General features: G+C 39.3%; 1 pseudogene; it reads right to left on the bottom strand.

The window, feature by feature from the left end:
- Positions 1 to 215: 215 nt before the first annotated feature.
- LOC130706623 (60S ribosomal protein L32-like) lies at positions 216 to 654 on the bottom strand (annotated as a pseudogene).
- Positions 655 to 11309: the final 10655 nt, after the last annotated feature.

The following is an 11309-nucleotide window of genomic DNA, read 5'->3' as shown; positions in this document are numbered from 1 at the left end:
TACTGTTGGACTATCTGTAACTCCATATTTAAAATGCACTTCCTCCAGATGATATAAAATTGGATTTAGCTCTTAAATCCAGTGTAATATTCTTTGGCTTTTTTTAAGAAAGTTTAGAGCATTTATAATTAATCTAATGATTTACATGGTTGTTTCTAAGTGTACCATCCAGCTATTTGTTTTCAATTTGTCCCATACGTATACTTTTTTGAGTTTTATGGTTTTATTAACACGAATACAATGTGCACACAAGCTGCCTCTTCATTTTCTTCGCTGTGCAGCCTGGCATTGGGATTGGTACTGACAGCCAGCTAGGCTGCTCTTTCCACAATGGCTCTGTGGTTCTTAGAGGAGACGATGTGAGAAATCACAGCCCAGTAATATATGTTCCAGATCAGCAGCATTTCAAGCTCCTTGACATTGTGGACAGAAACTTTCAGAAGTCACTGGTCAGCAAGTGCTTTGTTTTCTTGTTGTTCCAGTAACCAAAGTTGGACATCAAAATCTGGCCCCTGAATCTCCTGCACACCCTATTGTCATGACCCTGGGCTTCTGCCAGTTCTTAATTATGACATATCGGTCTGACTGGTGCTGGATGGATTTGTTGGTTCTCTTTTTGAACTTTGGCTTCATGAGAGGTCTGAGGGTGGCCATGATGCTGAGGAGGACGTGTCCCATACATTTTTTGTTCTCCGTCCCTGCATTTTTTATGACTATTTAAATATTTTCAATATTCAATTTTTCTTTACCATGGTCTTACTAGCTATAACTTTTACATTTATGCAGTAGGAGCTCTAGGGTTTGCAATACGCATCTTATCACAGTCTTTCTTCAAGTAATATTATGCCTCTTGAGTTTTAATGTAAGAAATGTATAACAGTATATTTCTATTATGCCCTCCTCTTATTTATACTTTTATTGTCAAATAATCTACATCTTCATATGTCATAAACCCCACAAATATATTATTTTATAATTTAAACAATAAAATACACTTTAAAGAAATTTTAAAATGAAGGAATTTTTTAAAAATTTACCTACATAGTGACTATTCACAGTATTTTTTTTTTTTTTAATTTTATAGCTACGTTATTTATTTATTTTTGGTTGTGTTGGGTCTTCGGTTCGTGTGAGGCCTTTCTCTAGTTGCGGCAAGTGGGGGCCACTCTTCATCGCGGTGCGGGGACCGCTCCTCATCGCGGTGCGGGGACCGCTCTTCATCGCGGTGCGCGGGCCTTTCTCTATCGCGGCCCCTCCCGTTGCGGGGCACAGGCTCCAGACGCGCAGGCTCAGTAATTGTGGCTCACGGGCCCAGCTGCTCCGTGGCATGTGGGATCTTCCCAGACCAGGGCTCAAACCCGTGTCCCCTGCATTAGCAGGCAGATTCTCAACCACTGCGCCACCAGGGAAGCCCCACAGTATTTTTTATTTCTTAGTAAAACTCTGGTTTACTCTTTCTTCAGCCTGAAGAAATTTACTATAAATTTTCTTCTTGTGCAGATCTTTGGGTGATGAGTTCTCCAAGGTTTTCTTTTCCTGAACATATTTTTATTTTAGCTTCATTTCTGAAGAATATTTTTTCTGGATATAGAATTTTAGGTTGACAGACCTTTTTTCAACATTTTAAAGATGTTGTTCCAAAATATTCTGGTTTGCATTGTTTCCGATAAAAAGTCAACAACTTTCTTATGGTTATTCCCCTGCATTTAATCTCTCTTTTCTCTGGCTGCTTTTAAAATTTTCTCTTTAACAATGATTTTATAAAATTTGAATTATGTGCCTTTGCTTTTCTTTTTCTTGATTAGAATTTTTTGAGCTTCTAGGACATGCAGCCTTATAATTTTGAACAAATTTGGAAAATATTAGCCATTATTTATTCAATTCCTGTAAACCTCCTTCCTGGAACTCTAATAACACTATTGTTAGAGTTCTTAGTACCATCCCATATTTCACCAAAGCTAAATATATCTGTATGAATAATTTCTATTGTTATGTCTTTAAGCTCACTGATATGTTTTCTGTGGTGTTTAATCTGCACATAACGTATTTTGGGTTCTAGACATTCTATTTTGTTCCTTTTAATATATGGAATTTCTTCCTCACTATGTTCATGTTTACATCAACCCTTGAATGATCTGGACATTTCCCTTTTCCCAGTGCTGAGGCACCTGAATTAAAGTTCAGGGGTCACCTAGGTAAAGTACAGGGGAATTACTCTTATACATTTGTCACAGTGAAAAATGATCTTTCATCATAGGCCTCTCTTCCAGTCAATGGGTTCATGGTCTGAGAATCAGATCACATCTGGAATCTAGGGGGAAAAAATTGTGGGCAGCTTTTTAATGGGCAGCTTCCCTCTGCTTCCTTATCATTTATTTTTATTTATTTTGATTGTACATATTATGCAAAATGCTTGCTTGCTGCATATTCAGATTTCTGTAAGGACTAACATATCCTGTTAACCATTTCTATATCTCACTGTGAGTCAAGCTTCCTCATCTGCCACACAGATCTTGTTGCTCGTTGTGATCATTGCACTTACCTTGCTTTTGATTGCTAAGCAATACCATCTCCGCTTTGTTATTTTGAGATGCAATCAAATTAATTGCTATCAGGATTCCCAGTCCTAAAACAGCATCTTTTACTGTCATTCATAGCCTAGAGAGAACAGCCATCCCTGAGCTCCTAAACAATTTTTGTTCCCCTTTCACCAGTTACTTGCTTAGTACTGTCACCTGGCATGTCCTCTAGGCCTTCGCATGAAATACTGTCAGCTGTTTATCCAGCTTTATGTAATATATCCTACCTACCTCTCTTTCGGAATCCTTTTTCCATCATCAGCCCTGATAACTCCGACATTCCTACCTAATTTATTTTGTGTCACTATTTTTTTTTTACATGTTTCTAATAGCTATCCTAGGAGAGAATAGCATGATCTCCCACTGTAGATGCCAGAGTGTTAAATTCTATTTCACAGGACTATCTCCCATATTGATAAACTCCCCCATCCCCAACTTTCTTTTTTGTTCTGTTCCCCCTCATTCAGCATCCTCAACATATACAATCCTGTGCATCTACTCTTGTCTCCTCATGCTATATTGGTACATATTAGCCAAATCCTGCAGCAACGGCAGCACATAGTTTTCCTCATTCCTTAGCAAGCCTAATAGTTCTCCATATGGATGTTCTGGGATTTGTGCTGGTACTATCTTAGATCGGGTTTCCTGAAAATGGGGCTTTTTAATGGGAAAGTTAATGGACAATGCTCTTAGGAAGTTCACCTGGAAGAATGTGAGAAAGGCAGAATCTGGCAGAAGGAGAAGCTGAATCACAATGTACAGTTGACCCTCGAACAATGAGAGAGTTGTTGAACAACCCTCCACACAGTTGAAGATCTGAGTATAACTTATAATTGGCCCTCCTTCTATGTGGTTCCTCCTTATACACAGTTCTGCATCCATGGATTCAGCAACTGCAGATCGTATAGTACTGTAGTACAGTAATGACCTATTTCTGGATCTCAGTGCTGGTTACACAGTATGTTTAGTGTAAGAAAATCCACTGAGTTTTAAATTAACAATAGATGGAAATTAATGCAGCATATTGTAATTCAGTGAGTTTTTTTTATGGGTTAGAGGTTTAGAAAACAGTTTTTAAAAATCTTTATTAAAAGATACTTTTCAGAGCCAATTGTTTTCAGAAAAAATAGTTTTCTTAAATGAAAATAAAGATGAAAAGACAAAACTTTAAATACTCTAAAAAATTTCCCCAGAGTTGGATTTTTTCAGTTTATATAATGCAATCTGCTTAAGCTGATCTATTCTAAACAGTCTTTCACCACTGTGACAGTCCAAAGTTAACAACTTTTATTTATATATGTAAGGTCCTTCCAGGGTACATTTGAATCATCAAAGACAGACAAAGATGTGTTTAATTTCATTTAAGTCTATTTGGTTAAATTTTCTCTCTTTGAACATCAGTAGAGCCATGTGTGATATCTAATGGAAAATATTTCAGATTATTTGCTTAAGCAGATGGTCATGTGTGAGTCTATCGTCTATTATTTATATTTTAAAGTCATTTAATTTTAGAACTATATAATTTTGTTCTCTATTTTCTTCCTTCCTTCTTAGGTGTACACCTAATACATAGATGGATTACAAAAGTATAGGAACTAGAATGTTTATAACATCACTGTTTATAATAGGCCAAAACTGCCAACTACACTATTAATGCTTATCAGCACTAGAAGGGATAAATAAACTGTGGTATATGTCCATAATCGTAGTATGTAACAATGAGAATAAAAATCAAAATCCACGTACAACAATATAAATGAAACTCACAGACATATCAATTGAAAGAAGTTCAATTATTCATGAAATACTCATGAATTCAAAGTTCAATTATTCATGGCTGAATAATATTCTGATGTGTGTGTGTGTGTATCAAAATTTGTTTATCCATTTAGCTGTCAACACTTAGGTTGTTTCCATGTCTTGATTATGAAGTAATGCTGCAATGACCATGACACTGCAGATGTCTCTTCAACATAATGATTTTGTTCTCTTTGGATATACACCCAGAAATGGAATGGCTGGATCATATGGCAGTTCTATTTTTAATTACTTGAGGAACCTCCAAACTGTTTTTCATAGTGACTATATTAAAACACTTCCTGATGTGAAATTCCTATACACTAGCAATGAAAGATCAGAAAGAGAAATTAAGGAAACAATCCCATTTACCATTGCGACAAGAAGAATAAAATACCCAGGAATAAATACCTAAGGAGGCAAAAGACCTGTACTCAGAAAACTATAAGATACTGATGAAAGAAATCAAAAATGACACAAACAGAAGGAGAGATATACCATGTTCTTGGATTGGAAGAATCAATATTGTGATAATAACTATACTATTAAAAGCAATCTACAGATTCAATGCAATCCCTATCAAATTACCAGTGGCATTTTTCACAGAATTAGAACAAAAAATTTTACAATTTGTATGGAAACACAAAAGACCCTGAATAGCCAAAGCAATCTTGAAAAAGAAGAAACGGAGCTGGAGGAATCAGGCTCCCTGACTTCAGACTATAGTATAAAGCTACAGTAATCAAGACAGTATGGTACTGGCACAAAAACAGAAATATATATCAGTGGAACAGGATAGAAAGCCCAGAGATAAACCCACGCACCTATGGTCACCTTATCTGTGAAAAAGGAGGCAAGAATATACAATGGAGAAAAGACAATCTCTTCAACAAGTGGTGCTGGGAAAACTGGACAGCTACATGTAAAAGAATGAAATTACAACACTCCCTAACACCATACACAAAAATGAACTCAAAATGGATTCGAGACCTAAATGTAAGACCGCACACTATAAAACTCTTAGAGGAAAACATAGGAAGAACACTCTTTGACATAAATCACAGCAAGATCTTTTTTGATCCACCTCCTAGAGTAATGGAAATACAAACAAAAATAAACAAATGGGACCTAACGAAACTTCAAAGCTTTTGCACAGCAAAGGAAACCATAAACAAGACGAAAAGACAACCCTCAGAATGGGAGAAAATATTTGCAAACGAATCAACGGACAAAGGATTAATCTCCAAAATATATAAACAGCTCATGCAGCTCAATATTAAAGAAACAAACAACCCAATCCAAAAATGGGCAGAAGACCTAAATAGACATTTCTCCAAAGAACACATACAGATGGCCAAGAAGCACATGAAAAGATGCTCAACATCACTAATTATTAGAGAAATGCAAATCAAAACTACAATGAGGTATCACCTCACACCAGTTAGAATGGGCATCATCAGAAAATCTACAAACAACAAACGCTGGAGAGGGTGTGGAGAAAAGGGAACCCTCTTGCACTGTTGGTGGGAATGTAAATTGATACAGCCACTATGGAGAACAATATGGAGGTTCCTTAAAAAACTAAAAATAGAATTACCATATGACCCGGCAATCCCACTACTGGGCATATACCCAGAGAAAACCGTAATTCAAAAAGACGCATGCACCCCAATGGTCATTGCAGCACTATTTACAATAGCCAGGTCATGGAAGCAACCCAGATGCCCATCGACAGATGAATGGATAAAGAAGATGTGGCACATATATACAATGGAATATTACTCAGCCATAAAAAGAAATGAAATGGAGGTATTTGTAATGAGGTGGATGGAGTTAGAGTCTGTCATACAGAGTGAAGTAAGTCAGAAAGAGAAAAACAAATACAGTATGCTAACACATATATATGGAATCTAAGGAAAAAAAAAAAAAAGGCCATGAAGAAGCTAGTGGCAAGACAGGAATAAAGACACAGACCTACTAGAGAATGGACTTGAGGATATGGGGAGCGGGTGGGTGAGATGTGACAGGGTGCGGGAGTGTCATGGATATATATACACTACCAAATGTAAAATAGATAGCTAGTGGGAAGCAGCCGCATAGCACAGGGAGATCAGCTCGGTGCTTTGTGACCACCTAGAGGGGTGGGATGGGGAGGGTGGGAGGGAGGGAGATGCAAGAGGGAAGAGATATGGGAACATATTGTATATGTATAACTGATTTACTTGGTTATAAAGCAGAAGCTAACACACCATTGTAAGGCAATTATACTTCAATAAAGATGTTAAAAAAAAAAAAACCAAAAACACGCATGCACCCCAATGTTCATTGCAGCACTATTTACAGTAGCCAGGTCATGGAAGCAACCCAGATGCCCATCGACGGACGAATGCATAAAGAAGATGTGGTACATATATACAATGGAATATTACTCACCCATAAAAAGGAACGAAATTGAGTCATTTGTTGAGACGTGGAGGGATCTAGAGACTGTCATACAGAGTGAAGTAAGTCAGAAAGAGAAAAACAAATATCGTATATTAACGCATGTATGTGGAACCTAGAAAAATGGTACAGATGAGCCGGTTTGCAGGGCAGAAGTTGAGACACAGATGTAGAGGACAGACATATGGACACCAAGGGGGGAAAACTGTGGTGGGGTGGGGATGGTGGTGTGCTGAATTGGGCGATTGGGATTGACATGTATACACTGATTTGTATAAAATTGATGACTAATAAGAACCTGCAGTATAAAAAAACAAACAAAACAACTAATACTAAACTTTCATTGGGTTAACTGTATGGAAGTATGTTAATATAAATGTTTCAGACATTACGTGAAATTTCTAAAAATCTTGTATGTTCTGGTATAATGTCATAATTCATAATTCTAGTTATTACTTTAAAACTTATATCTCAGAAAAAACTAAATTTCCTTATCAATTGCACTATTATGAAGTTTCATCAAATCTTTAACCATGGTCCTTTTGAAGTCTTTTGTCAGTTACAGACACTTCTGGGTGTACTCTGATGCTTTTGCAAATATGTTCCTATAAAAGGGTTTCATCTCCAAGGAATTCATAGAAAAGACTCTGACAAGTACAGGTTTCTGATAACTGACTGTACTGCTGAACTGAATGAATAAGCATTTTCAGAACTCTAATGAAAAACTGATGAACTCATAAAAGTGTTAACAAAAGATCAAGATGAAAAAGAAAATTAATTACATGGGACTGAGTGAACTGATGAGGATGATTATAATTTTAGTGATTTTCTGCTTCAAATTAAAAAAAAAATCCCCACAAGGACTCAGAGGCAAAGAATATAGAAATCAATTTTCACTGCAAAGTAAAGGAGCTGTTACAGTGGAGGATTACTGGACTGAATGTCAATATTATGACATAGTATGAGTGTGTTTCGTGTTTGGTAATTGCAATCATTGTTGCTTTTGTTGTGGTCATCCATTTACAATGCTTGGTGTCAGTCTATTTATCTCTTGTCAAAATAAAATACAGTGTGCCTGTGTGAAAAAAAAAAAAAAAAGAAAGGCGAACTCATAGAAACCGAGAGTAGAAAAGTGGTTGCCAGTGGCTGGTGGTGGGGGAAATAGGGAGAGGTTGGTAAAAGTAAAAGGGTATAAATTTTCAGCTATGAGATGAATAAGGCCTGAGGATCTGATGTAAAACGTGGTGACTCTAGTTAATAGCACTGTATAGTGTAATTGAAATTTGCTGAGAGTAGAGCTTAAATGTTCTCCCACACACAGAAAAGGTAAATACGTGAGGTGATGGATATGGTAATTAACTCACTGGGGGAATCATTCCACAATGTATATGTATATCAAATCAGCACGTATGCTTTAAGTATCTTACGATTTTATTTGTCAACTAGACCTCCTTAAGGCTGAGGTGGAAAAAAAGAACAGACACACGGGAGGAAGCCACAGGTGAGTGGGGGAGGAGCCTTCCAGGCAGAGTCCAAAGGTGCTCTAGGTAGAGGCCTAGAGGGTTTTGAGATAAGACGTGAGAGATAACGAAGGCATCAGCCATGCAAAGAGCCAGGGCAGAGGGCCCTGGGCAGAGGGAACAGCGTGAGGTGTGTTCAAGGAACAGAGAGGGTCCAACCAGGAGAGCAGCGTGGGCAGCTCTTGGTGGGGATCCTCCTCTGCCCTCTCCCCTTGGGCGGAAAGACTCGCTCCCTCTCCAGAGTGTCCTCACTGACGGAGCTCCAGCCACATTAAATAACAGTTAGTCTAGTAAGAAAGACAGTAGTTTAATATCCCCAGCAACCGCTCAGTGCCTGGAGCTTAGTAGGTGTCTGTAAGATGAGTGTTTGTTGACTGACTGACTGATGGACTGACTGGTAGACGACAGGCTACTTCTATCTGACTACAGACAGCCTACAAGGAATAATGTCTGGCTCTAGCTTTACTCTCTGCTCTTGATATTTTCCCTTGTGAGAGCCTATTCCCCTGAGGCAGAAAGCAGCCAAGACACCAGCATATTCCTCCCTTTGAGCGTCCTGCCCGTGGCTGGAGGAAAGGCAGCAGGTGTACGCACTCCTGTGTGGAGTTTCTCTCCTGCCCAAGCGGCAGTCATGACCCCACCTCAGTCCTGCCCTTGTTCCAGGGTTTTCTGCCTTTTCCGGTCCTACCAGCCCTCAAACCGCCAGCTCCTGCCCCTTCCCTGCCTCTTACTGGTGACCAGCTTTTACTGCACAGAGGAGGCCGAAGCCACTGGAGGGAAGCCCACAGCCCCTCTCCCGCCCCCTCCTCTGCGCTCTGCCTCAGTCCCCTCTCCCTCTGGTACCGGAGAGGGACCTCCGGCCCGGGTCCCCATCTCCTCTCTCAGTGCTTAACACACCAGCAACTCTCCCCTCTCCACTGCAACCTTCCACCGCCACACAAACATGGTCTTATTTCTTCTCTTTAAAGGACAACGACCCTCTCCTAGCCCACTTCCCTCCCAGCTGTTGCCCCATTTCTCCTCCCCTTTGCAGCCCCGTCCTCGAAAAGCTGCGTGTAATTCTGTGAGAGAACGAAACCGCCCGCCTCGGCCCGGCACGACGATGACCACTTGCCTGAGGCGTCTCACAACAGGAGGTCCCGACACGGAACACGGTGCTGCCGAGGAAAACTAACCAGCAGGACTCGGGAGGGGCCAGAAGACGGCGGAGACGACCAACCTCGCAGAGCCCTTCGCACTGGAATCCATCTTGGCTGAGAGATGCGCGCGCCACCCGGAAGGACCCTGAGGCCGACTACAGGCCAAGCGAGGTGATGGGCCGGAGGCAACCCGGAAACTAACCCCGTTACCGTGAAGCCCGAGACTGCGAGGCACGTGGCAGAGCAGTCCGCCTGGGTTCCCTAACCCTGCTGCTCTCCGCCCGGGCGCTCCTTCCCAATAAAGCCTCTTGCTGTGTCAGCAATTAAAAAAAAAAAAAAAAAGTCACAAGACCTATATAAATTATTTAGAGTTAAGCATATGTAAAAGTAAATATAACAAACTGAGTATGACCAATTAAACTCTGCCCAACCCAAGGATTAAAAAAAGACTGTTCTTACTTTATGAGAACAGACCCTCTTCTTAAGTAGCAGATCAGAAAGTGAGAGTGAATCAAAGAAACACAGCATTTGAAAAGTCAGCTAGTCCAAGCCTCTTGATCACGCATACAGAAGCTGAAGCCCACATAGGTTGAGTTACTTGGTAAAGGGCCCAATGTCCTGACTCAAGGACTAGCATTTTTCACTAATTCATAAGACACAATCAAACTCAGTACCTTGGAAAGAGATGGGAAAAAATGAAGAAATCAATCATAGAGTTACTCATCTTTAAGTAGAGAAATAGCCATGACAAAATTACAGGTATTGAGGGAAAATTGAAGTGCAGAGTTTAAAATGTCAATAATCCACAGGGAAACGGGAGACTATTTAAAATATTAATATTAAATCCCTATCTAAAAGACATTAAAAGATCTCCAATCAAAATGTTAATTTTAGAATAGATATGGTATGATACAATTTATAAATCAAAAATACTTAGAAGAAACACAATCTGGTTAACAGGTTAAGTCACAAGGCAATTGCAGGAGAAAAAGAGTATCTTTCTCGAAATGTCCATCAATAGGGGAATAATTATATTATGATTTGTCACTAGAAGTAAATAAATAACATTGGCCTAAAAAATGGGATAGACCTACAGCAAAGATTTATACTAAATCTCTATATTAAAGACATCAAAATATCTCCAATCAAAATGTTAATTTTAGAATGGATATGGTATGATATAATTTATAAATAAAAAATCTCTGTAAAGCTATAAATCACATATAAAGCACCTACATATGTAAATTCATGGACCAAAAGTCTTGAAATCAGACAGCTAGTGATCAATAATCTCTACAAAAGGAAATAGTCTTGACAGTGGGGTTGGGGGGTTATGAAGGGAGAATTTTATTGTACTTTTATACATTGTACCCTTTAACATAATTGTTTTTTTAATTAATTTATTGATTTTTGGCTGCTTTGGGTCTTTGTTGCTGCTAGCGGGCATTCTCTAGTTGCAGTGAGCGGGGGCTACTCTTCACTGTGGTGCACGGGCTTCCCATTGCAGTGGCTTCTCTTGTTGCAGAGCACAAGCTCTAGGCATGCAGGCTTCAGTAGTTATGGCACGGGGGCTCAGTAGTTTTGGCATGGGGGTTCTAGAGCGCAGGCTCAGTAGCTGTGGTGCACGGGCTTAGTTGCTCTGCGGCATGTGGGATCTTCCCAGACCAGGGCTCGAACCCATGTCCCCTGCATTTGCAGGCAGATTCTTAACCACTGCGCCACCAGGGAAGCCCAATAATTCAGTTTTTTTATAAAGAGAATATTCCTAATATTATTCCTAATTTTTAAAAATATATAGTTGGATAACACTATGAAAAATTAACGGATATATT

This window comes from Balaenoptera acutorostrata, unplaced genomic scaffold, assembly GCF_949987535.1.
Source record: "Balaenoptera acutorostrata unplaced genomic scaffold, mBalAcu1.1 scaffold_701, whole genome shotgun sequence".
Classification (NCBI taxonomy): Eukaryota; Metazoa; Chordata; class Mammalia; order Artiodactyla; family Balaenopteridae; genus Balaenoptera; species Balaenoptera acutorostrata.
Note: the sequence above shows the minus strand (reverse complement) of the source record. Positions and strands in the feature narration are given on the sequence as shown.